We start from the raw sequence: 27,690 nt of genomic DNA on the forward strand, positions 1-27,690 counted from the left end.
AAATACTGAGAAAACCTACAAGTATTTTGCATAAAAATAAGATACCAAATTTGAGGACCGGTCCACAGAGCAGGGTCAGTGTAACTGCTGCTGGCTTTCACGGGATAAAATGGGAAGAGCATCTCTGGTCCTTACCTCGTTTCGAGCACATAAATATACCTTGATTTTCATGGATTGCAAATAAGCCAACTAGCTAATTATTACTGTGAAATTGCATAAAGGGAAACCTCACTAAAGTGGAGTTGGGGTCAGTGGGGGTGCTGTCACATAGCACCATCCGGGGTCCATTACAGGAAAAATTGTCTGTCACAGGCCCCAACATGAAGATGTACCTACGTGTGCTCCCAGGAGAAAACGACTCCCCAGCAACTCAGCCAGAGAGAAACCAGGGTCACCCTGAACTGATGCTTTTCTCCTCTGCATTTTCGTTTGAAATGACCCCTCTCAAGTTCCTCCTTTGTCCCTGTAAGGTAACGTACCTCTCCTTTAATTGTGGAGGTTGCCTATGGTTTTTGTACAGCTTGATTGTCCTAAATTGCATTTTTTACTGTTTCCGAATAAACCCCTTATTTGCTGGTAAAATGACTGACTGCTATAGTTTTGAGGTCAACACAGTTTGGGGGCCCGTATGGGGATCCAGAGGACTCCTGGAATCCCTGAGGCTGATGAGCAGGCAGGTGCCGTGACCTTGCTCTGAAAGGCTCGGGGAAGGGTCCTTTGGTGCAGACTCTCCGGTGATCATTTCCAGAATAGCCATCCAGAAACAGCATCCTCATGCCCTCTGACCCAGAAATCTCACTTTTCAAAATTTCCCCTGGTAGCCCTGGCCTGGTAGCTCAGTTGGTTAGTGTCCTGCCTTTATGCCAAGGTGGTCAGTTCATTCTCCAGTCAGTGAACCTACAAGAAGCAGCCAATGAATGAATACATAAGCAGAACAACTCTCTCTTTCAAATTAATAAATGAAATTAAAAGAAAAGCATAAAAAATTTCCCCCCCATTTTGCTTCCCTGTGTGTGAAATGAGGTATGTTTAATATATTTTATCCAACACTTATATAATAACAGGTATAATTTTAGTATGTATCTTACTAAATAGTAATATATCTTACATATTTTAACAAATTCAATAGAAGAGAATTTGTTAAGTTATGGTTTCTAACACTGTGAAATATGATAGAACATTAAAAATGGGTGAGAATATATGACATTTCATTCAAGAAACAACCTAGTAAGGTGGTTCTAGTAGAATTTAACAGAGAATAATTTTCTTAGTAATGTTGTGATGTGAGAACAGTATCCTGCAAAACACGTCGTGTTAAAGAAAAACCAGGCAGAAGACACGTGCTGAAAGGAGACGCAGGGATCAGGGTCTGGGCAACGTGCAGGGGAAACTTGCTTTTCCTTCATGTCATTTGGAATGTTGTATCATTTCTTTTCTCCTTTACTTAGAATAAACCTATCTATACATATTTTTGTAGATAAAAGAATGGGTGAGAAGTATTTGGTTATAAATGTATGCATTTAAAAATGACTCACCAAAAACTCTGCCCACCCTCATTACACCCAGTGGCCCCGGCCGCCTTCCTTATCCGAATAGCACCCTGACCACCCAACGTGTCCAATTTGCATCCAGAGCTCTGTTCCAGCAGGAACACTTCCATAGTGCAAAATGTACTGTGTCACGCAGTTACTGTTTGTTGGAGAGATGAAAACCATTTATTATAAAAACAATGAATTTTATATTTAAAAATTGGGTCCAAAGTCATTTATAGAAATGCTATTAAGAATATTATAAGCCCTGACTAGTGAGGTTCAGCTTCTGTGTCTGGCATCTGGCAACTAGGGTTCATTGTCCAGCTCCAGCTCTGGAGTCTGGCTGTGGGGTCTTGGTTACGGATCTGGGTCCTGTGTCTGCAGTCTGTGGCCCGCGTTTGAATCTATTGGGCTGTGGGTCTTGGATCTGAGGTCTGTTTGGGTGTGGCATTGGGGTCTCTGGGTTTGTGTGGGGTCCACGTGCATTTCTATAAATTTATAGTCGTTGGTTCCAAGTCAATGCCAAGAGGAGTCAGTCCCAAGGTTGGGGTGTGGTGATGACGGAAGCTTCAGTGCAAATACCTCAATTTAAAGACAGAATGGCTGTGAGCACAGAAGGGGTGTTAAGAAGCTCAGCATTGTCACAGGTGAAGTATGAAGCAGCACACTGTGTGTCGACTCAGCAGTGCTGCTTCTCAGTCACCTAGCAGCAGGGCTATGCGGAGGCCCCGAAGTGAGGCAGCCCCTGGGCAAACCCCCTCTCCCGCTGTGCTGCTCAGGCTGCTCCGCTCACCTGGCTGACCTTTCATTTCCTCTCTGCTCGGCTGCATTTGCACATGAAGAAGTGAAAGTTGGAAAAGGAGCCCCTCTGAGGTCAGGCTGGGCGAGCACAGAAAAGGCCTCTGGTGGTGTCACCACAACAGACTAGATTATTACTATTTTTAAATTATGCCATGTTTTCCTCTAGATCGTTTTAAGCCCAAACAGAGGTAGCCTGTTTTTGTTGTGGTTGCCGCTTAAATTATATAGAAGAATAAAAAATAGTTGAAAATCCTACCCAGACAGGTAATAACTGCTCTTATAATAACTGTATATGCTTCTAAAAAAGGTAGGGGTATGTGGGGTGGGATGGGTGGAGGAGGGCAAAGGGGAAGAATTGGGAAGCTGTAATAGAATAACAGTAAAAAATTATTCAATAAAAAAGTATATACCCTTCCAGACATCACCACTTGCCCATTTCCATTCTTCCACTTTCTCTGGATTTAATTTATTATTCCGGGTTTGTAAACTGATGCAAAATTGAATTTTCAGGCTTTCTCCTTAATGTGTGGATTTATCAATACATTTTTTCCAGAGTGTTTTTATGTACTATTTTTATTATCTTTCAGTTCAAGTTATTTTTTAACTGCAATTGTAATTTAATTTGAGGGTTATTTAGAAGTGTATTTTATAATTTTTAAATATAAGGACTTTCTAGTTATCTTTTACTACTGATAGCTAGATTAGCTGCAACGAGAGCAAGAAACATACTTTATATAATTTCAATCCTATGATATATATTTTTGAAACTCGCTCCATAGTACAACATGCTCACTGTTAAAAAAAAAAAAAAAGCAAGCTCGTAGCGTGGTTCTCTGCTGCCATCTCTTGTTCATTTTGGGAATAACACCTTAGTGCCGGTCACAAGAGAAATGGTTGATTCTGGTGGATTGTCACTGATTGTTGATGACAATGGTATTTAGAAATGTATTTTAAAAGGTCTAAATGCAAGCACTGTCCAGTTACCTTGTGACTGGTTTCCAGATTATGGCAAAGGAAGCAATAAATGTGCTTTATGTGCCATTTGTTGGACTTGCTGTATATTGTGATAGTCAGATTTTTAGAAGTTCTGAGTGCGCTAGAAAATCATTTATAATTTTCCTTGTTTGTTGAGGATTCCTGAAACAATGAAGAAAGTAAAATCTATTTAAAATAAATTTTAAACCAAGAAGCTAAAAAAAATAAAACCACTATCATTTTATACGTGAAAACCAAAGGAACTGTTTGGCGAAGCCACTAATATGTGTCCCAGGTGTGCATCTCTGCTGCCATCTTGTGGGAATTGTTGGGAATAACATCTTAGGACAGGTCAGCAGGAACCTGGTTGATTATAGTGGAGTATCAGTGACTTGATTTTTTTAAGACTGTTTCGAGGTACAAGTCTCAGGTCCCAATGTAAGTGACCAGTTCCTTGGGACCACTTTTTATGAGCACATCATCTAGACCAGACACTGGAATTAGGAGTGCACCATGGGTTCTTTTCTTCGATTATATCTTTAAATTACTCTTTGTGTATATAAAAGATATTTATTTCTGCATGTTATTTACCACACAATTTACTAAGTTGTATTATTTATAACTTTAAGTTGATAATTATGAGTTGTCAAGGTAAATAAGATATCATGCAATAATAAAATTACATTAGTTTAGCTGTATAGAACATAAAAAAGTAGTTAAAGCTTAGAATAAAACATGAAGACATGAAGAGTTAAAATTTGTCAGCTTTAAGTTCATTAATAATTAAATAATATAGTAACATGATTCTTAGCATTGTAAATGAGTTCAGGGCCTGGAGCAATGGTGTTCTAGAAATCAGAAGTATTTTGTAAGTAAAATTGTGCCCCTTGTAGGTTATCTGAGGAACTCACAATATGGCAAATGTCCACATTTTCAAAGCAGAGAACGTTAGATGGTGAATTCTGGAATCTAAAAGAGTCAGATTATAGATTCTAAGTTATTTTAAGAAACAATTACTGAAGAGTGACTTATGGGCAATGGAAAGAGACAGTGAGCCTCAGTGCTGCGGTTTATCACATGTGGTGCAGTCTCTTAAGGTGCCATATCTTCCTTGGCTTCTGAGGTTTTGTGGGTGTCTTCCTAGCCAAGGACATTCCTCCCCAGTCTTTGCAAGATGGCTGGCATTTTTATTTATTTATTTTTGTTGTTGTTCTTTAGCTCTCAGCCTCCAAGCTACATGTCCAGAGAGAGGCATGATTTCAGATCTAGGGTGCAAAGTCACATGCTGTTTGTGTTCTAATGGACTCTTCATCCTGCTCCATACAGAGGAGGGTTTCTCATGGCTATGAGATTGGGGGAATTTTCCCTGCATTGTAGGTGCTTATTAGCAATTAAGCACCTACATAGTTACCTCTATTCAGTGCATGACAGTAACTTCCACCTTAACCCCCCTAACGACAATCTGAAAGGTCTCTACACAATGTGCCAAATGTCCCTTTGGGGGCAAAGTCAACCTTAGGTTGAAAACCACTGATTTTTAAAAATTTTTATTTATTTATTTTTAAAGAGAGGGGAAGGAAGGGAGAAAGAGAGGGAAAGAAACATCAATGTGTGGTTGCCTCTCCCCTGGCCCCCACTGGGGACCTGGCCTGCAACCCAGGCATGTGCCCTGCCTGGGAATCAACTGTCAACCCTTTGGTTTGCAGCCCGTGCTCCATCTGCTGAGGGGCACAAGCCAGGGCGAAAACCACTGATCTTCAAGCTGTGATCATCTTTGGAACCTGAGTGATCTGGCCTTGGTATGCAGTATTTTTACTATCATTCCATGAAAATTATTTTTTAATTCCAATTGGTTTATTTTTGGGTGGTTATTTAGAAGTGTATTTCATAATATGTAAATATAAGTATTTTCTAGTTATCTGTTGTTACTGATTTCTTGATTAATGGTAGTGAAAGCAAAAAACATATATATATATATGTTTTTATATATATACTTGAAATTTATTGAAACTTGCTTTATATCACTATATAGTCAGTGTTTTAAAAAGTTTCCAGGGTGCTTGGAAAGCATCTGTAATTTGCAGTTTTGGGGTGTAGTGAAGTACTTATCCACATTGAATGCAATTTGCTTCTCATGTTATTTTAAAAATATTTTTATTATTTTGGGGGGGCTTTATTGGTTCTGGAATAGAACCTGAATGATAGAGGTTTGTTAAATCTCCTATTATGATTATTAATTTATATAATTTTCCATGTAGCTCTGTTCTATATAATTTTGAGTTTATGTTATTAAGTGAATAAAAATGTGGAACTAACTGGTAGATTGAACTGACTGATATGAAGTATTCCTCTTTATTTTTAGTAGTGTTTTTTTGTCTTCAAGTCTACTATGTTATTATATAATTTTCATTTGGTTAATGCTCGTATAGTATATTTTCCCCATTCTTTCACTTTAGATATTTTTTGCACATTTCTCTAGGTAGCTCTCAGTTTGTTATGTTAGTGATAAGTGGCTATTATAATCAATCAAAGAATTGATTTTGTCAGAGGATGTAATGTAGGAGATATTACATCCTCCTTTTTAATATTACATTAAAAATAATGTAATATTTTTCCCATTCACTTGTTCCAACACCTTTTATTATATTATAAATATTTTCCCACAAGTCTAAGGAGATATCTTTGTCATAGAAAATTTCCATCTGATTTTGCATTTACTATTGGACTTTGTATTTTGTCCCATCAGTTTGTCTATTCAAAGACTATTACCCCACTGTTTAGATTAACGTAGATTTATAACACAATACATAGTTATATTTGGTTGAGCTAGGTTCTATTTATTAATTTGCTTTTCCAGGATTCCCTTTTCTTTCCTAATTTTAACAAGTGAACTGAAAATGAGTTTGTTTTAGTTTTAAAATGTTGATATTTTAAACTGTATCACAATTTATAAGCAACTTTGGGAAATTGACATTCTTATGTTTTTCATCGAAGAACACGATGCCACTTTACAGTTGTTCAGGCGTCTTTCATTGGGCATCATTGTAACATTTGTCCACACAGATCACTGCACATTCTTGCTGAGGTTGGCGTTAGGTGTTTTATCTGTTTTGTTGCTATTGGTTCTTTTTGATTCTGTCTTTAACTTTCTGTTTCTATATACATATAAAGGATATTTATATGTGTGTTATTTCCCCTGACTGTAACAAATTCTGTTACTTGTAATCATTACGTTGCTTTTCGTGATTTGGTAAATAAGGTATCAAGGTAAATAAGTTATTGTACAATAATAAAATTACATTACTTTAGTTATGTAAAAATACTTAAAGTAGATAACACTTGAAAAACTGAAGAAACGAGGTGATGTGAGGAGCGAGAGAAAATCTCGTTGGCGGTGAGTTCATTGATGATGCAATAGAACAGGAACAGGATACTTACCTTTAAGTGAGTCCAGGGCTCGGACCCCTGGTCCTGCAGAAACCAGCAGTGTTTGTAAGAGAAATCGCGCCCCCTGCAGGTTGTCTGAGGAACTCACGATCTGGCCAGTGTCCGCATTGTCCGTAAGGGAGATTGGAGATGGTGAATCTGGGAATGCGGGAAAGCAAGAGTATTTACTGTTAGTGACGTCACAGAGTAGGTATTAAGGAGTGACGTGTGAGCGATGACAGGAAAGCCGTCATCCTGGGACGCCTGCAGCGCTTCACCACCGTGACTCCGTGTCCCCAGGCGTCGGGTCCCTTCCACCTGCTGCGCTCGGGCAGGTGCCCGCGCAGCCTGGACGCTTGCACCGCGTCTCGTCCACCTGCAGGGACAGGGAGCCGCACGAAGGCGCGTGTGTCCCTCTCACCAGTGTGTGGCCCGTATTACACACGAGACGCCCGTCCCCCAGCCGGACACCAGCAAATGCTTCACACGTGTTCACCGAGTGAACGCGCTCCCTTCCCGGGGCGAGACCGCGCTCCATCCGTGTCCTCCGCGTCCGGGTGGGGCCGCACCTGCCCGGCGCTGCGCTCGGCCTCCCTGCGGTCCTGAGCCTTTCGGTTCAGAGCCCTTCTCAGATCCAGCCCGTCCCCACGCTGGCCCGCGGGTCCCCTCTCCTCCATCCCAGCGGACACAGGACGGGGACGCACCGGCGGAGGACCCGCGTGGGCGGAGGAGCGTTGGCGGGGTCGCGCGGGGGCAAATGTCTTGGGACGCAGCGCGGAGGGGGCGGAGCGATGTCTGCCCCGGGAACCTCGAGAACTTCGGGGGGAGGAGCGACCAGGACGCTGCCCTGGGAGGGACAGAGGGGCTGGTGAGGGACGGAGGGGCCAGGAGAGGCCGGCGGGGCTGCGATCCGGTGGTTCGGGGTTCGGGTTCGGGGACAAGCCCGGGTGAGAAGAGAAGGGCGGCGCGTGTCTGGAAAGAGGGCTGGACCCTGGTGCGCGGTGGGGACAGGAGAGGGTGGGCTGGAGCCGCCTGGGGGAGGTTTGAACGGGTTACGTTGGGAGCAGGAGGGGAAAGGGCCCGCGCGGAATTCTGCTGGAACGCAGAGAAGGGAGGTTTGGGGACGGGGACCTGCGGGTGGGAGTAGGTGACGGAGACCATGAGAGACTCCAGGAGGGTTTGGGGGGAGAGCGATGGGGCAGGAGACAGGACACGGAGTCGCGCGCTAACACAGCTTTGGGGGGTCCTCTCCCCGGTGGGAAGGAAAGGAGAGCAGAGTGGAGCTCCTTCACCGCGGACGGCGCTGCGCACCCGGCCTCTGGCCTCTCTCGGGACCGGGGGGCGCAGCGCGGGTCCGGGGGTTTGCGGAGCTGGAGCCGGCTGAGCATCCACATGGGTGAGCTCTCCAAGACCGCGGAGCTCACCCCTCTCTTTCCTGGTTCTGAAAGAAGAAAAAACGGGAAAACCGGCGTCCGAGGACTGTAGTGAAGGAGCGAAGGAATTCACCCATTTTCCACGGTGCGACAACAGGGAGGGGGTCGCTGGACCCCACGTGCAGACGCGGAGGCTCGAGTCAGGGACCCGAGCAGCAGGCTGGTTACACGCGCGGTTTTCTCTCCAGACCTTTCTTTGGCTCTTCCGGTGCCAGTAGGGAGAGTCAGCGTTTATGCATCAGAAATGTCCCTGGTGAGAGAAAGGGCTCTGTCCGAGCGGACACCGCCCCCGGGGACTCTGGTGCTCACTGTGTGCTTGGCCAGGGGAAGGGCTGAGACAGAGTTTTGCCGCGGTCCAGCCGCAGCAGAGTCCAGGGGGTCCCGAAGGTGCTATGAGGCGTCGGCCATGGGAGACAGACGACATCACGCCTCAGAGGACAGTGAAGCTCTGTTCCGTTTATTGCAAGCACAAATGGATTTTTATATTTTCCTTTTTGGCATAGATTAACATTTGCAAGTGCATAACATGATCAGTTAACCAGAAACATCAATACAAAGGTAACCAGGAAAAGTACGAAAGTTTCCATGGATATAATTATATTAAACAAAGATTGTTTTGACCAAAGTTTCCATAGATTCAGTTATAGTGAACAAAGATTATTTTAACTAGGAGAGTTATAAATCAGACAATTAGACATTTTCAGAAATTGTTCATAGGGCAAAAGTATACGGTAGATTGAGCAGAGGCAATAAGGCTTTTGTGATACCTAACTTAGCTATCTATCTTTTCTGTCTAAAATGTTTCTCTGTGTACTATAAACTTTAACTTCATAGTAACTGTTTCTATATGCTTAATAGCTAACCAGCTTTTCTTATTTCTATGGCTGTCTAATTGATATATATTCTTATTTAAGGTAAAGGAGGGGCTGTTACTTTAACGACTTTTAGACATTCAGGGGCTTGTTGACTAGAAACGTATTGGTCTGATTATATCCTGTTTGTGTCAGCTTCTGGTCAATTCTAAGAGTGGTGATCATTTCCAGGAGGTTCCAGATGATTAAAGCAGTAAAAATACAGATTCAAAGAAAGAGAAAGAACAAAATCACACACAGATCCCAAGTAATGCCACGTCCTCCAGGCCAGGATACGCTTCTTTGAAGACATATCCCCCATGTCTGGACTTTGTCAAACAACATGGTTGACCGTACTGGAACTGGACGTGGCAGAGTTTGGGGACAGTTCTGGTCCGATCAAGTGACATGACTGACGGAAACGGTCTTCTTTGCGGTAGCCACGGTGAGCAGTTTTCCCTAAACACAAAAGCTAACATTGATATTGTAGCCAAATTGGACGGGTCCCACATGGTCTGGAGGAATCAGGTAGAAAGTGTCAAGAGGGTAATTGCCTTTCTCTCTGGTTGTTAAAGTTGGGACCTTTCTTGCCAGGAGTTACTGCGTCTGAAGTTCTCGGAGCTGGTGTTGGTTTGTGACTTGTCATTATTGAGTAACTGGGACCACAGCATTGGCTGCCTTCGCCCCTATTTTCCAGTGGTGAGTGACGTGGAGACGGGAGCATTTCATTTCCTGGGGGCTGTAGCTTCCAGTTGAGTTTTAATTATTTTAGGAGAAGTCAAGGAATATGTAGATTCATTTCAGGTGGAATTTTTCCAAATTTAATGGATTTAAGCAGGACGGCTACAAGGGGGCCCTGGGGCTGGCCCTTGACCCTTTTTATAAGGATACTTTGAAGCCCCAAGGCCCCTCACATCATTGCTGCCTCATTTATGCTCTTCTGCGTGTGGGGTTTCTGACTCTCTCCTGTGAGTGAGGTTCTCCCGCCTATGTATGTCTTACATTAGGCCATTTTCATTGGCTAATCTGTGTCATACCTGTGGGATTATTAGACCAGCCCAAAGATTCCTGAGGTCACAGGAAAGGTTGTTTCCCCACCATGTAAGCAAGCAGTCAGGTGTTTAATACGAGGTGAATTAGGGGAGTACATGTATGTCACCGTTTACTTAAGGAAGATTTAACAATTTAAGTAAAGTAACCTTCTCAAAACTGAATGATTGTGTCAGTGAAATAGGGAACAATGTACTAATGTAGCTTGTGGACATACAACTTCTATTAAAAGTTTTGAAGGTGGCAATGAAGATGGCCAATATTTTGCACTTGGCACGTTGATTTGAAACTGGCTGTTAAGGAAGGGAAGACTGAGAAATTACTTAGGATTGTCATCTCATTTCTTCCTAAGAGGTTTAGTTGCCACAGTTTGGTTTAGGAAGAGAACTTCAGCACCATCACCTCAGCTTCAGACAGTGACACTCCTAGCAAGAGGCTGTTGACCCTCTTACCGTCTCCTTGTGTGTTAAGGTTTTGGGAATTGCCCGACAGAAATTAATCTGCCAGGTATGCTGGCTTTTTTTTTTTTTAAATTGCCTGCATGTTCCCCATTTACCTTTGAAATCTAAGACTCTGTTCTTCCATTCTCCAAAATACCCTGTATACCCAATATCACCTCCTTATATTTGGTATTCATTTGAATATGAATTCCCCTTGCCCGTATGTTTGACATTGAATACCTCCTGTTAATTAGATTATGTTAATTTGATTGTTATCCCAGCTCTTAGAACTTAGAAGGTATGGCAAAAATAATGTTTTAAACCCTGCAGTGTTGGTGAGCTGGCCGTGTGACATGCATGGCTGGGACACTAACTTCTGGAAAGTGCAGCCTCTGAGAGATTGTGGACATCTGCTGGCAAAAGTAAGCATTAATATTATATTTTGCTCTGTCAGCCTTTTTGGTCTATTTCTGCAGGGCTTGGTACAATTTAGTAGTGGTGGGAGTCACTTTCTTCTCTGTACGTTTACACCGGCATGAAAAGTATTTGTGAGGCCAGTTGCTCAGACTTAGGAGTGTTCTTCATTGACCGCTGGCTCTGTTTACATTGGGAGGACTTGGTTCTGCTCCTGCATTGGCATCTGGCAACTGGGCTCCATTGCCCAGCTCCGACTCTGGAGTGTGGCTGTGGGATCCTGGTTACAGATCTAGGTTCTGTCTCCAGGGTCTGTGGCCTGGGGCTGTGAGTCTGGGATGTGGAGTCTCTTTAGTGTGGCTTTGCATGCTGGGTTGGTGTGTGGGATCCACAGGCAGCTCTGGCTCTAGGGTCTGATGGATGGATTCTGGTGTCCAGAGTTCTCTGTCAGTCTCTGGTGTCCAGTGGCTGGCATTCAGTGTACATGGTCTGTCCTGGGTTGTGGGGACAGTTTTAGGATTGGGGCGGAGATCTGGCATTCAACTATTGGTTCTGGTTCTTCTCCAGGGTCCAGGTTCTAGACTCCAGGGCCTGTGTATGTTTTGGCATTGAGTGTCTGTGAACTTGATGCGGATCCCGGCCCACGGGATCTGTGTGCTGTGGCAGCAATAGACAAATTCACAGGGACTACAAAAATCCTGTGGGGAAAAAGGGATGGCATGGCCACTCTCTAAGTGAGAGAGGGCGTGAGGGCCAGAGAGAGCCCCTGAGAAAGCCCCATCCCTGCCTGGACAGGTTTTCAGTGCTTTTCTGGGCAGTTTACATAGAGGATGGTCCACATTTACTGTGCCCATGCTCACTGTAGGTGATTACCTTTTACATACAACCAAGGACAGAATGCTGCTAATTACATCAAAGAGAAGGATGTTACAGTTCCGGGGGGGGGGGGGAGTGGTTGAACTGGTCACACTCCATACTTGGGTGGTTTAGCACAGACTTTAGGAAGTTAAAGATACTCAGTCAACATTTGCTGCCTCAATCCAGGGTGAGGGAGTTTCTGGGAAAGCAAGTCTCAGAGCAGCCTAGGTACAGGGCACGCCTGATTCCCCACAGAAGTAACTGTGTGTATGGGCGTGGGCCCTGCCGGTTGGACCTCGCTCCCACTGGCTTTTCCGAGTGGGATCTGGGCTGCATTTCCCGTGCGTGGGACAGTTCCCTATACTCCATCTTGGCCGGCAGTCCCTGGTTCTACCTTTTGCACTCTGCCTTTATGTGGGTGGGAGACATGCTTGGAAATGTGGTCTCCAGAAAAACGTGTGGTCCTCTGGACAGTAGGGAAAGCATGCAGCTGTTGGGAAGCGCCCTGCCCTGTTTCAGAAGCTGTAACCCCCCATGGCTAAGGCTGAGTGAAAGACCTTGGCACCACAGGCCATTAAGGAGACAAAGCTTATCTCCCTGGCAGGGGTGCCGCCCCTGCCCACTTAACTTTACCCTGCTTGGCCCTGAGCCTGATCAGTTAGCCAATTATGGGTACGATTCCTCAAGGGAGGGATGACCTAAGACAGGCATGGTCAGGAAGAGGCCCTCAGGGAGGACTTGGGGGGCTATAGAAAAAGGCAGTGATGGACCCTCGCCCCTCAGCTTTGACATAGCCTGAGTCCTCATTCTGTCTGCAAGAAGTCTCCTAACCTCTTGGCTGCCTTACTTCCCCTGCCTGACTGAAGCCTGAAACAATGACAGAGGGCAGTGCAGCCCTGTGCTGGAAAGGGCGTTTCCCTGGTGCGGATCAGGCCTAAGAGGGAATACAAAAAACCCCGTGAAAACTGCTTTGCTAAGAATGCCCTCAGGTTTCTCCTAACGGTCCAAGCATGAAATGAGTTTGTTTCCCAAAGTTTCATAGCCGTTTAGCTAACTGATCCTGACTGAGAATAAGCCCTCAGAGTTCTTTGAATGTTACCTATTGTTTGATTCTTACTGCCTGACAATGATTGATGAGCTTTACCTGTATTCCTGTGCGAATTGCACCCAATAAAAGCCCATTGAGGAAAAGGGTCTTAGCCCTTCCCCTTGCATAGATCAGTCACCTTTCCTCCCCAAGCAGATCATGTCTCAGTAGACTTATTCTCATCCTCGGCGGATGGGGGGCTCTGCGGGCAAAGCTGATATAATAGCTGTCACTATACCATCTAATAAAACAGTTTTGAATGATGTTAAAGGGCAAGTATGGGTGACCAGAGACAGGTGATGGGGTGGGGTTGGGGGAGTGGGGTTGCAGGCTGAACTGACTTGTGGCTGAACTGACTTTTCAGCCAAACAGACTTATTGGCCAAATGGACTTTTTCACCAAACAGGCTTTTTGGCCAAAGAGGCCTGCCTTTTCGCTGACCCGATTTAAGGCAAGGTTCAACCAGCATCGCAGCTGCAAAATCGTATACAGTCCATTTTTTGCTCCCATAGGATTTAACCTAGTATTCACAGAGAATAGACGAATAGACAGTTCTGTTGTTCAGCACTTCCGAAAGAGACTCCTACAGAAGCTCCAAAATGAACCACCATAGGAATTAGTTGATAACTTGACCTGAATGACGCTAAAGATGATAATTACCAATTCTTGATAAACAATTCTTCACCCCTCAATGCAGAGGTCAGAAGCAGAAACTGGAAATGTACAACGTTTGCACATGTGGGAGGAACCGAAAATGGAAAAGGAAGTCCAGGCATAGTTGAGGAAACAACAGTACATACACCGATAGCGCCGATATTTTACTTTGTTTTTTTTTCTGCACCTCTTGGTGCAGAAATCTGTATAAATTTTACATCCACGTTGTTTAAGGAAGCTGCAACAAAGCAAAGACAAACGAATTTCAAGCACACCTTCAACTTGTCAAAGACTGACGCTACTACGCTACAGAGCTAGTTCTGAGAAACGTCACATAAAACGTATCAATGGCTCCTTTGCCCTTAACCTGAAAGCCAGTCACAAGGTAACTGGACACCCCTGAAATTTAGATGTTTTCGAATGCACTTGTAAATACCACTGCCCCCCAAAGTCCTTGACATTCCACTGGAGTCAACCACTTTTCCTGCTGACCTGCACTGAGGTGTCATTCCCAAGAGTGACCACGAGGTGGCAGCATAAACCGACAGTTGGAACACAAACTCTACTATTGGATTCCCACAAAGGTTCCTTCGCTTTTTTACCTGAACGAGGACCCTAAAACAGTAAACGCACTCTAGGCAAAGTTTAGTAAACGAGCCCGTAAACATGTCTGGAGGGGCATATACATAAAGTGAAAGTGCTTGTATTTTACTTCACTTTTTCTTACCTCTTCGTAGAGAAGTTTAAATAAATTTTACCTCCTCGTAGTTTAAGGATTCTGCATCAGAGAAACCAAATTACAAGTGATTTTCAAGCATACCTGGAACTTGTGGAAACCAGCCTCTAGCACGCTACACAGCCAGATCCAAGAAATGTCACATAAAATATGCTTATTGCGCTCTTGGCCGTTAATCTGGAAACCAGTGACAAGGTAACTGGCCAGCCCTGACATTTAGACGTTTTCAAATGCACTTCTGAATAGCCCTGCTATCCAAAGTCATTCATATTCCCCTGGAATCAACCACTGATCCTGTTGAATTGTACTGAGGTGTCATTCCTTAGAAAGGCCACGAGATGGCAGCAAAGACCAGCATTTGGAACACATAGTGTACTAATGCCTTGGCCAAAAATTTTGTTTGCTTTTCACCATCAGATGCCATGACAGAGACAATTTTCATTCTCCCCCAAACAACGGGACTGAACCACTACTGGACAACGTTGTCACTGTTTTGTTCCACTGCCCTCTCTCACCTTTCAAGCTACTTCACCGTTCCATCGTCCCACAACATTGTCCTCTTTCAGACCAGGGAACTCTTCCAGGTGTCTTCTGCAGTCTTGCAGGGAAGGAAAATTCCTCTCCAATAAGAGAAATTCACAAAGACCAAAGTAAACGGTCATGCAAAGTGCAAGCTCTGGTGAGGACTGCGGATGAATCATGACTGCTCAGCGGGGCTGGAACACTTTCCCCCTGCTCACCGAAGAGAAATGTGTGTGCTCCTTCCTTATCCTGAAGCTTCCCTGTCTTTCCTGACAAATTCTGGACATTTTCCCTCAGGTGGCTTTCACCTGGTCTAACAGAGATCAGTACTTGTTGGGAGAAGCCCTCAGGGTTTCCGCAAGGAGCTCCCACCGCAGGACATCACCTCCTTCAGATGAAGACCACCCTTTGGAGGGGCTGCTAGTGGTTCCTGGGCTTCCCTCAATATCTCCTGTTCCACATTATTCTCAAATATCAACGGTTCATCCCCTCACACTTTGTCTTGGAAATGGAATGTTTCCCTTCCATTTCCGTAGAGAACTGCATGTGGAAATTCAGTCAAGATGGGACCCCCACCACCCAGCTTGACATCTGTGGAACCCAAACGTCAAAGAGATTAACATAATCAAGCTGCTGCAAATGCTTTTCGACACTGGATTGGGATACTTTGAGTATATTGCCTGTCTCCCATGTGCCATAACGTGGTCCATCTTCTGTTAACGTCTGCCCTGGATGGCTCTCCACTGCTCCTGGTCTGCCTACTCGTGCGGTAACTGTCATGAAAAATCTCCTGCATTAATCTTTGCAGCCCACTTCTCACACGTTCCATCAGACTCAGCATCTTCTCCGTACACACCAAGCATCTTTTCTTGCCTTACACTTGCGCTTGTACCTTTCTGGAAATGACACAGACTGAGGGGCCAAAAACGTTCCTTATGTTCATGCATCTTCAGTGGGAAGAGGGCCACACACACATTCACCACTTGTCATGAGGTTTTTCATCCCACAGGGATATGACAGTTGTCACGATACTGTCTAAACAACAGTTTCAAATGACATTAAAGGCAAGTATGCGGGACCGTTGCCAGGTGATGACATGGGGGCAACACAGAGGTGGTGCAGCTGTGGGGGACCAAACTGACTTTTTGGACAACTAGAAAGTAACTAGAAAGCCCTTACACTTAGATGTTTTGAAACGCACTTCTAAATATCACTGCCATCAACAGTCATTGATATTCCACTGGAATCCACCACTTTTCCTGACTCAACTAAGATGTCATTCCCCAGAAAGCCCACAAGATGGCAGCAGTATGCACACTTAGAACATTTTGGAAATGACCCTATTGTACCATCCCTGTGTTCTCAACCAACTTCAAAGGAGTGAAATTATAGAAAATGTTTCAGCCTCATGGCTGCTAATGTAGAACTCAGAAACAAAAGGTAACTGGAAAGTTCTTTTATTTAAATGTAATGAAAGACACTTCTCAAATAACATTCCACAAACCCTTAGTAGATAATTTACTATAGCCAATGACTTTTACCGCCGGCCTGCACGAAGCTGTTATTCCCAGGTGACACACGAGATGGCAGCAGAGAGACACACTTGGGACAATTTTCAAAGGGACCATCCTGTGCTAAGGCAAGTTTTAACAAATTTCAAAGGACTGAAATTACATACAGTATATTTCTTACTGTCATTGCTGTTAACATAGAAATCATGAACAAAGGGTAACTAGTAAGTCCTGATATTTAAAAGTTACTAAATACACGTCTAAATAACATTACAATCAACACTCATTGATGTTCTAACTACACTCAACCACTTTTCCTGCTCACCTGCCCCTAACATGTTATTCCTCAAATGACCACGAGATGGCAGCAGAGACGCACACTTGGAACACTGTACTATTTGGCCAAAAGGTTCATTCAGTTTTTATGCAAAGACGCAAAGGAAGAAACGTTTTTCATTTTCACCAATAACTGTATTGAACAATGTATTCACCGTTTTGTTCCACTGCTTTCTGCAATATAGCAGGCCTCTTCATAATTCCATCTTCCCAAAAGTTTTTATCGTTTGGCCAAGCCAATATAAAGCCAGTTTCAACAAGCATCAGAGCAGTGAAATTACATACAATGTTTCTTAAGTGCTCTCATTGCACTTCAGCCAGAATTCACATTCCAGAAATGGGTCTTAGGAAAGTCCTTATATTTGGTAGTTATGTAATGTACTCATAAACAACCTCAAAAGTAAAACATGATTTGAATTACAAAATAATTGAAAATGAATGGTGATAAAGATACTGCATACCAAAACTCATGTAGGAAATCTTCACCCTTCAATGCAGACTATCAGAAATAAAAGCTGCAAATTTACAATTTTTGTACCCATATTAGGAACCTAAAATAGTACATTAAATCCAGAGAAAGTAGATAAAAACGTGCACAGGATGTGAGAGGGGGCCACAGATGTGGGTGGGGCTGGGTGGGAGGCCAATTTAGGCTGGGGGGCATGAGGGGCTGGCAATTCTGGGGGAGAGATGAGCAACCACGTGGGCTGGAAGTTAGGTGCTGCCAGCTGCTGCTGGTCTCTGGTCTCTGTGGTCCCGAGGTGTTGCTCACAGCCTAAGCTGACGCAAGCAACGCAAACCAGGGACAGGAGCTGAGCTGTGTCGGAGCTATGAGGTGGGAGGGTGGAGGGCAGATACAGCCCCGCTGTGGGGAGCAGAAAAGGGGGGCCTGGCTGTTTCTGGGGTACACGTCTCAGGTCCCAATTTAGCTGACCACTTACTGTGGGACCACTTTTCTATATTTATCTAGATTATGTTTCAGTTATAGATAACTTTGGTCCATGGATATACAATGATACCCATTTTTTAACCCAAAAACAAGATGATATTTTTCATCTGTTAAAGTTGCTGTTGTTGGGTGGCAATTTCCAATTTTGTTCATACAGATCCTGTACGTTGTTGTTAAGCTTATTCCCAGTTTTTTTTAACCTGTTTTGTTGCTATTGAGTCTTTAAAAAAATTGTATCTTGAATTTACTATTTCTGCATATTTATTTCTGCATGTTATTTTTGCATCACTGCACTAAATTCTATTGGTGATACTTTTCCGTGGATTCTCATGAGTTACAAAGGTAAACATGCTCTCATGCAATAATGATCGTTAAATGGTTGTAGCTGTAGGTGACCTAGGAATAGTTAAAGCCTGAAAGAACACAGGAAGTGAGGTAATGTGAGGAGACAGAAAAATTTTCTTTGTTAGTCATACATAGATTAACGGCTCAATAAAATAGTAACATCCTTCTTAGCATTTTAAATGAGTTTGGGGCCTGGAAGCATGGTGTTCTAGAAATCAGAAGTATTTTGTTACAGGGAATGTGCCCCGGGCAGGTAATCTGAGGAACACAGAGTGTGGCAAATGTCCACATTTTCCAAGAGGAAAACTTGAGATGGTGAAATGTGGAATCTAACAGAGTAAGAATCTCTGTTCTAAGTGACATCATGAAGAAGTTATTACAGTGACATAGGAGCAGTGGAGAGAAGCAGGGATCCTCAGATGAGTACTGTGTTTAATTACAGTGTGATTTGGTCTCCTAAGTGGATGGGTCTTCCTTTGCCTCCAGATCTATTGCCTGGGACACTTCTCCCCGACATTTGTCAGATGGCTGGCCTTTTTTATTCTTTAACTTTTAGCTTCCATGCTTCCTGTTCCAAGAAAGGCAGCATTTCAGACATAGGATGCAAAGGGACATGCTGTTTGTATTTTAATGGAATCTTCAGGATACAGAACAGGGTTTGTCATTCTCAGCACTATGGACCTTGTGGGCCACATAATTCATTCACCTGGGGGATTGTCCTCTGCATTGTAGGTGCTTATTAGCATCCTGTACCTCTATTCACTTCCCACACCCTGGCTTCCCTTCCCCTCAGGACAGTCTAAAATGACTCAGCACATTGCCTAAAGCCCCCTTGGGTGCAGAAATCACCTTTGGTTGAGAAACAGTTTGAAGCTTTTATCACTTTTGAAAGTAGAAAGATGTTGGTCTGGTATGCAGTATTTTTATTGTTTTTCTATGTAAATTATTTCCCAGTCTGACTGTGATTTATTTTGGGAAGGTATTTAGAAGTGTGTTTTAAAACATCTAAATAGAGGGACTTTCTGGTTACCTTGTGACTGGTTTGCAGATCAATGGCAAAGGGAGCAATAAGTAGTTTGTGAGACATTTGTTGAAACCTGGTTTATAGCTAACTATAGTCATGGCTTAAAAAGCTCTAAGTGTGCCTGAAAAGCATTTTTAGTTTATTTTGTTGCTGCTTACTTTAACAGTGAGAAAATTTTTTTTCACAATTCTACCCCAAAAGTTAAACAGAACTGCTATCATTTTACGTACATACACTTGCGGAGATGTCGACGTGCACGTTTCTGTCTACTTTCTCTGGATTTAATTGACTATTTTAGGTTCTAAGTATGGGCACAAAACTTGTATATCTTCAGCTTTCATTTTTGATACTGTGCATTTAAGGGTGAAGATGTTTCCCATAAGTTTCGGTATGCAGTATGTCTATCACCACTCAGTGTATTTTGTAATTCAAAGTGACGTGCATTCAGCTGTTGGTTCTGGCTCTACTCCAGGGTCCAGGTTCCACACTCCAGGGCCTGTGTATGTTTTGGCATCGGGTGTCTGTGAACTTGATGCGGATCCCTGCCCGCGGGATCTGTGTGCTGTGGCAGCAATAGACAAATTCACAGGGACTACAAAAATCCTGTGGGGAAAAAGGGATGGCATGGCCACTCTCTAAGTGAGAGAGGGCGTGAGGGCCAGAGAGAGCCCCTGAGAAAGCCCGATCCCTGCCTGGACAGGCTTTTACTGCTTTTCTGGGCAGTTTACATAGAGGATGGTCCACATTTACTGTGCCCATGCTCACTGTAGGTGATTATCTTTTACGTACAACCAAGGACAGAATGCTGCTGATTACATCAAAGAGAAGGATGTTACAGTTCCTGGGGGGAAAGTGGTTGAACTGGTCACACTCCATACTTGGGTGGTTTAGCACAGACTTTAGGAAGTTAAAGATACTCAGTCAACATTTGCTGCCTCAATCCAGGGTGAGGGAGTTTGTGGGAAAGCAAGTCTCAGAGCAGCCTAGGTACAGGGCACGCCTGATTCCCCACAGAATTAGCTGTCCATGGGTGTGGCTCCTCCTGCCAGACCTGGCTCCCACTGGCTTTTCAGAGTGGGATCTGGGCTGCATTTCGCGTGCGTGGAACAGTTCCCTATACTCCATCTTGGCCGGCAGTCCCTGGTTCTACCCTTTTGCACTCTGCCTTTATGTGGGTGGGAAATATGCTTGGAAAAGTGGTCTCCAGAAAAATGTGTGGTCCTCTGGGCAGTAGGGAAAGCATGCAGGTGTTGGGAAGCGCCCTGCCCGGTGTCAGAATCCCTAAAACCCCATGGCTAAGGCTGAGTGAAAGACCTTGGGACCATAAGCCATTAAGGAGACAAAGCTTATGTCCCTGGAGGGGGCACTGCCCCTGCCCAATTTACTTTACCCTGCTTGGCCCTGAGCCTGACCAGTTAGCCAATGATGGGTAAGATTCCTCAAGGGAGGGATGACCTCAGACAGGCATGGTCAGGAAGAGGCCCTCAGGGAAGGACTTGGGGGGCTATAGAAAAAGGGGGGATGGACCCTTGCCCCTCAGCTTTGACATAGCCTGAGTCCTCCTTCTGTCTGCAAGAAGTATCCTATTCTCTTGGCTGCCTTACTTCCCCTGCCTGACTGAAGCCTGAAACAATGACAGAGGGCGGTACAGCCCTGTGCTGGAAAGGGCAGATTCCCTGGGGCCGATCACGCCTAAGACAGAATACAAAAAACCCTGTGAAAACTGCTTTGCTAAGAATGCCCTCAGTTTTCTCACAAGAGTCCAAGCATGAAATGAGTTTGTTTCCCAAAGTTTCATAGCCCTTTAGCTAACTGACCCTGACTGAGAAGAAGCCCTCAGAGTTCTTTGTATGTTATCTATTGTTTGATCCTGACTGCCTGACAAAGATTGATGAGCTTTACCTGTAACCCTGTGCAAATTGAACCTAATAAAAGCCCATTGAGGAAAAGGCTCTTCCCTGTCCTCTTCCCCTTTGAAGATAAACCACTTTTCCTCCCCCAGCAGATCATGTCTCGGTAGACGTATTTGCATCCCCAGCAGACTGGGAGATCTGCATGCAAAGTCCCCACACACACAGTTCTGTGAACACAGTCACGAGGACTCTGCAAACCTGGGATGATGACTCAGGAGTGGGGGGCATTGCCCCGCAGAAGACAGGAATTGTTTCTGGGGAGGCTTCTAAACTAGGGTCCCTGCACGTACCTGGCCCCAGGCCTGCTCTGAAATGAGCCAGCCGAGTCTGTGAATAATATATCTCCTGGGACATTATGCTGTTTCTCGGTACCAAGGGGGGGAGCACCTTACGGATGGAAGAACAGGGGGATCTTCACGGTGGGGAGGAAGGGACTGAGGTGTCTGAGGGTTTCCCCCAATATAGGCCAGTTTTTCCTACCCCGGCCCCATGTGTCCGAGCCCCATGGAGGCAGATGGCCGCTTATCCCAGGATGCAGGTGTCCTGTGGGGGTAAAGGGATGACGTGGGTACTCCCCGGGCGAGAGAGGGTGCCTGGGCCCCGAGAGAGCCCCTGGGAAAATCCCCAGCCCTGGGCCCAGTGGCTCCAGTGGCCTCCCCAGGCTCCTGCCATGGGGCCTGGTCCCGCTCACCAGGGCCCAGGTTCGCCCCAGGTAAATGCTTTTTGCGGACACCAAGGACAGGAGGCCTACGATACCTTCACGGAGAGGGCGGGTACGAGCGCTGGGGGACCGGGGTCCGGGAGGTCACAGTGCATTCTCGCGTAGTTTAGCCAAGACTTTAGAGAGTTGAAACCCCTGGGACCAAGTTTGGCGCCTCAGCGCAGGGTGGGGCAGTTTGAGCCAAAGTGAGAATCTTAGCCTCCCCGGTGGGGTGCAGGCCTGAGTCCCCTGGGATTCACGCGTCCGTGGGTGAGCGTCCCGCCCACCCTGGCCCGCTGCAACTGGCGCCGAACCGTGTCCGGTCCCCCACTAGGGCCCCAGGTCCCCAGGTCTTCCGTGGGCGCTCTGCCTCTGCGGGGGTGGGAGACCTGCTGGGAAGTGTGGTCCACGTGAGAACGCGCGGTCCTCGGGGTGGCCTGGAGAGCTTCCAGTTCCCCGGACACGAGCCCTGGGACCCTGTGAACCTGGCCTGATATCTCAAGGGTGGTCACGTTGCCCCTAGGGAGGCTTGTCGTGGGTGGGGCCTGCCCTGCGCCCGCCCGGCCCCGCGTCTTGGCTGGAAACCGGCCAGCTGCGGCTCGGACAAAAGCCATCTCCTGGGGGCCTCCCCCCTGTTCTTCCATCCGTAAAGGGGGTCCCCTTTACGAATGGAAGAACAGGGGGATCTTCGCAGTGGGGGGGATGGGACGGACGGGTCTTCGGGTTTGCCGCAACGCAGGCCATTTGCTGGCACCCCGGCCCCACGGGTCCGAGCCCCATGGAGTCAGAGGGCCGCCTATAGCGGGATGCAGGTGTCCTGTGGTGGTTAAGGGTCTGTTCGGCATTCTCCAGGCGACAGAGGCCGCCTGGGCCCTAGAGAGCCCCCGGGGATAGCCCGAGTCCTTGCCACAGATGCTCCTGTTGCCTTTTTGGGCACATTACACCCATGGGAGAACCGGCCTTTGTCTTTTGTCCTTTCTGTCACACCCAGCTCACACTGCCTTTTCCGAAAGTGTTCTGGGTTACATTTCACATACAAGGAATTGTTCCCTCTATGAACTAATGGTCATTGACCCCAATTCAATGTCAGTATGTGTTCCAGTGTTGGGGTGTGGGAAAGAAGGGACCGTTATTTTTGGAGTTGCTCCGTTTTGGTACAGAATAGTTGTGAGTGCGTCATGACTGAGAGGAATCCCAGTGTTGTTCCAGGTGACTCATGAAACAGCACCTTTGTGGTTCAGGTGTGTAGTGTTGCTGCTTAGTTGTGAAGCAGCAGGGTTGAGCAGGCCCTGCAGTGAGTCAGCCCCGGGGCACGTTCCCCCTGAGGTTGTGCTGCTCATTCTGCTCTGGTCCTGTCATTTCCTCTCTGCTCGGCTGCATTTGCACACAAAGAAACGCACTTTGGAGAATGGGCCCCTCTGAGTGCAGAGTTCGGGGCTGGGTGAGCAGAGAAAAGGCCTCTGGTGGTGTCACCACAGCAATCTAGGTTATTTTTATTCTTAAATTTTGCCATGTTTTTCCCTCGTATTTTTTTAACCCAAAGTGAGGATGACTTTTTTTTTGTTACAGATTATTTAAATTATACAGGAAAGTGAAAATTAATTCAAAATTCTACGAAAACTGCCAATAACTGCTATTGTTTTAAGCATATACCCTTCAGACATCTCTCCTGGCCTATTTCCATTCTTCTGCTTGCTCTGGATGTAATTTATCATTCTGGGTTTGTAATATGGATGCAGAACATGTGAATTTTCAGCTGTTTCCCCCTAGTGTGCAGGTTCATCACTACTTTTCCCATATGTTTTTGATGTATTATTTTTATTATTATTCAGTTCCAATTATTTTTTAACTCCGATTGTGACTTATTTTGAGGGTTATTTAGAAGTGTATTTCATCAGTTTTAAATGTAAGAACTTTCTAGTTACCTTTTACAAATGATTTCTAGATTATCTACAATGTGAGCAAGAAACATACTTCATCTAATTTCAGTCCTTCGAATTTTCATTGGCACTGGCCTCATAACAATATGGTGGATATAAAAAAATCTCCCAAGCATGCATCTCTTCATTTTGGAAATATCACCTTTGTGCAGGTGAGCAGGAAAAGTTGCATATACTCGGTTGTCTGTGGATGCTGAATCCAGTTTGCTGCTCACGGTGTTTCTTACATCCTTACTGAATTTTTTGAGGTGCTCTCTTGTTTGTGAAAGGAATGCTCTATTCCTGACGAGAGAGGTTTGTTAAATCTAGTATGATTATAAATATTTTTGTGTCTCTGTTCTATATAATTTAAGTTTATGATATCGAGTACATGGTGAAGTTGGATCTTCCTGGTAAATTAAACCTATTGATATAAAGTGCTCTTCATCTCTACTAATTCTGTTTACCTCGAGGTCCACTGCATGTTATTACGTAATTTTCATGTGGTTTATGTTTGCGTAATACAGGATGGGAGAAAAATAGGGTCAGAGTTGCGAGTACGAGAATCAAAGTTTATCGTTGTCTTATTATTTAATAATTACGATATCATTTTCCACGTAAACAACTGTAAAGCTGCTTTTGTACCACCCTGTGTATCTGTTCCCGTTCTTTCACCTTCTGTCTTTTTGTACCCTATGTTTTAGGTAATTCCTATTTTCTCACACTTTGTGTCTTTCCCTTTTATTCTCAGAACTTTTTCAGAGTACTCTTTAATTTCATAAAGTATACATCATTTATGTCTGTCCACAGGTATAGTCGATTCCTGACTGATTTTGTTTAAGTGGACCACTAAAAATCAAACCCACAGATGAGGGGCGGGGCCTGTCTGAGTCCAGAGGCAGGACTGGGCTGCAGGTGAGAGGGGTGGCCAGGCCAGAGATGTGGGTGGGGTGGGTGGGAGGCCAATTTAGGCTGGCAGGCCTGAGGGGCTGGCAGTTCTGGACCAGAGATGAGCATCGACACGGACCCGAGGTTGGGCGCTGCTGCTGGCCGCGGGTCTCTGCTGTCACGAGGTGATGCTCCTGGCCAAACGTGATGCAAACAATGCAATTCAGGTACAGGAGGTGAGCTGCAGGGGGGTATGAGGTGAGGGGACTGGGGGCAGATACAGCTACCCTGTAGGCAGCAGAAAAGGGGGGCCAGACTCTTCCTGGGTACACATCTTGGGTCCCGATGTAAGGGACCACTTCCTGTGGGACCACTTTCCTATATTAATCTAGAGTATATGATGTTTATAGACAACTTTGGTACGTGGGTATACAATGATACCCAATTTTTAATCCAAGAACAAGATAGCTTTCCTTTGTTACAGTTTCTGTTATTGGGGAGCAGTTTCCAATTTCGCTCATACAGATCCTGTACATCGTTGTTAAGTGTATTCCGAGGGTTTTTTTAAAACCTGTTTTGTTGCTATTGAGTCCTTAACACATTGTATCTTTAATTTACCGTTTCTACATGTTTATTTCTGCATGTTATTTCCCCATCACTGCACTAAATTCCATTTGTGATACTTTTCCGTTGATTCTCATGAGTTATGAAGGTAAACTCGCTCTCCCGCAGTAATGATTATTCCATTTTGGTAGCTGTATATGACATAGAAATAGTCAAAGCTTGAAAGGAAATAGAAAGATGTGAGGTAATGTGAGGAGCTAGAAAAATTCTTTTTGTTAGTCCTAGATATATTAATGACTAAATAAAAGAGCAGCATCATTCTTAGTGTTTTAAGGGACTGTACAGCCTGGAAGCAAGCATGGTGTTCTAGAAATCTCAAGTGTTTTGTTAGCGGAGATGTGCCCCCGACTTGGTAATCTGAGGAACACACAAGGTAGCAAATGTCCACGTTTTCAAAGAGGAAAACTTTAGATGGTGAATTCTGGCATCTAACAGAGTAAGATTCTTTGTTCTAAGTGACATTATGAAACGGTTATTAATGTGACTTATGAGGAATGGAAAGAAGCAGGGATCCTCAGATGCTGACTCAGTTTTATCACAGTGCGACTCAGTCTCCTAAGTCGTCAGATCTTCCTTTGTCTCCTGAACTTTTCCAGATGTCTTCTCAACTTGGGACACTTCTCCCCAATATTTGCAAGATGGCCGGCATTTGTTGTTCTCTGAGTTTCAGCTTCCATGCTGCCTGTTCCAAGAAAGGCAGCATTTCCCATGTAGGATGCAGAGGGACATGCTGTTTGTATTCTAAGGGACTCTTCAGGATACAGAGCAGGGTTTGTCACTCTCAGCACTGTGGACCTTTTTGGCCACATAATTCATTCTCCTGGGGGATGGTCCTCTGCATTGTAGGTGCTTATAAGCATCCGGTACCTCTATTCACTGCCCACACCCTGGCTTCCCTTCCCCTCAGGACAGTCTAAAATGTCTCAGCACATTGCCTCAAGCCCCCTTGGGGGCAGAAATCACTTTTGGTTGAGAACCAATGAGTTTGAAGCCTTTATCATTTTGGAAAACAGAACTTGCTCTGATATGCAGTGGTTTTATTATTTTTCTATGTTAATTATTTTCCAACTCTGACTGTGATTAATTTTGAACAGTTATTTAAAAGTGTATTTTAAAACATCTAAATGTAGGGACTTTCTAGTTACCTTGTGACTGGTTTCCAGATGAATGGCAAAGAGAGCAATAAACATACTTTATGAGACATTTGTTGGAACCTGCTTTCTAGCTTAGTATATAGTCAGTTGTAAAAATGTTGCAAGTGTGCTTGAAAATCATTTGTAATTTATTTTTTTGTTGCCGCTTACTTAAACAGTGAGAAAAACATTTATTCAAAATTGTACACCAAGAGTTAAAAAGAAACTGCTAATGACAGGGGACTCAAGAGTTGGAAAATTTTAGTTTAAGGTTAAAAGTTATAAGCCTAGCAAGTAATGTATATGTTAAAGGTTTTGTTTCAGAAACTACAGATAAGGCCTGTCCTGGCTCCTGGAAAACAGCTGACCTCCTGGGGCACTGGTAAAGATTACCCCCTGGGGAGAAGTTGGAGGCATCCAGACCTTTGTGTTCCAGGGAGAGACCCAAGGGACACAGTCAAGAGGAAAGGTGCCCTGGGGTGGGGGGAGATGGAGACCCTCTTGGGCCAGAATCCAGCTGCTGAGTGGGCCTGGTGGCTGAGCCTCATGGGGCAGGGCTGCCAGCAGGCCTGAGGGCCAGGGCGAGGACAGCGCCAGCTGGTGTGGCCCCTGCTGTGACTTTGCTCTTGTGGGAGCCAGGCTGTCTGTTTAGCTCCTTCTGTTCTCTGGCTTCCTGGAGAAGAAGAACCTATCCCCTGGCTGCTGGGTCCTGTAGCAGCCCCCGCCCCTGGCAGGAGCAGCCTGCTCACAAGGACTTGGCTGCTATGATTTGGGGGAGGAGTGAATTTTCTGGACCCCCAGCAGCCACATGAGCAGCTCCTCCATGTGAGGCTGGGGACAGTGGGCAGTTGTGCCTCCAACCAGATGGGCTCATCTAAACCAAAGACCCCAGGGGAGCAGACGAGGGCCATGGGGTCAGGTTGGCAAATGTGGCAGTCACACCATGGCCAGCCCTCAGCTCCGCAGCCCCCTCCTCACTGGCCCTCGAGCTCGGGGTCCCCGGGGCCTGAGGCGGGGGAGGCATGGGCATGGGCACCACACACTTGTGAGGAGGAGGGAAGAGCCCCCCCAGAATCCCTGCTGCCGCCACCTTGATTTCTTAGCCCTTGACTTCTCTCTGGGAATGATGACGGTCCCCCGCTGTTCTGGCCCCTCTCACCTACTCAGGGAGCAGGTGGAGCTGTTTCCTTTTTTTTTTCCCCTTTAATAAATTTTATTTTTTACTGAATTATAATAAGTAGAGAAAACGCACAGATCTTAAAAGTACAAGATGATATTTAAATATGTAAACCATCATGATAACCATCATTCAGATCAAGATGTAGAACATTTGAACACCCCAGCAGATGTGTCGCATCCCGGATGATAACTCCCAAAGTTACCCATTACTCTGACTTATTTTTACCCTGAGTTAGTATTTTTTTCATGAATTCCTATTTTTTGACCTGATTGTTGGCTACATGACTGCGGTCACTTTTTATGCATCTGTACACTTAGAACTTGTGTACTTTTCTGTATGTTATACTTCAATATTTTTTTTTACAGCCCACTTCACAGGCTCACACCCCT

At 45.1% G+C, this 27,690-nt stretch overlaps 1 long non-coding RNA gene across 1 annotated transcript; it reads right to left on the reverse strand.

Annotated features, from left to right (window-relative positions):
- Positions 1-6,071: 6,071 nt before the first annotated feature.
- LOC128780426 (uncharacterized) lies at positions 6,072-8,681 on the reverse strand. Its single transcript, XR_008426310.1, has 4 exons — positions 8,477-8,681; positions 8,046-8,175; positions 6,747-6,893; positions 6,072-6,463 (listed from the first exon to the last, which is right to left on the reverse strand). It is a non-coding gene; the product is annotated as an uncharacterized lncRNA (long non-coding RNA).
- Positions 8,682-27,690: the final 19,009 nt, after the last annotated feature.

Source organism: Desmodus rotundus, chromosome 3 (assembly GCF_022682495.2).
Source record: "Desmodus rotundus isolate HL8 chromosome 3, HLdesRot8A.1, whole genome shotgun sequence".
In the NCBI taxonomy this organism is placed as follows: Eukaryota; Metazoa; Chordata; class Mammalia; order Chiroptera; family Phyllostomidae; genus Desmodus; species Desmodus rotundus.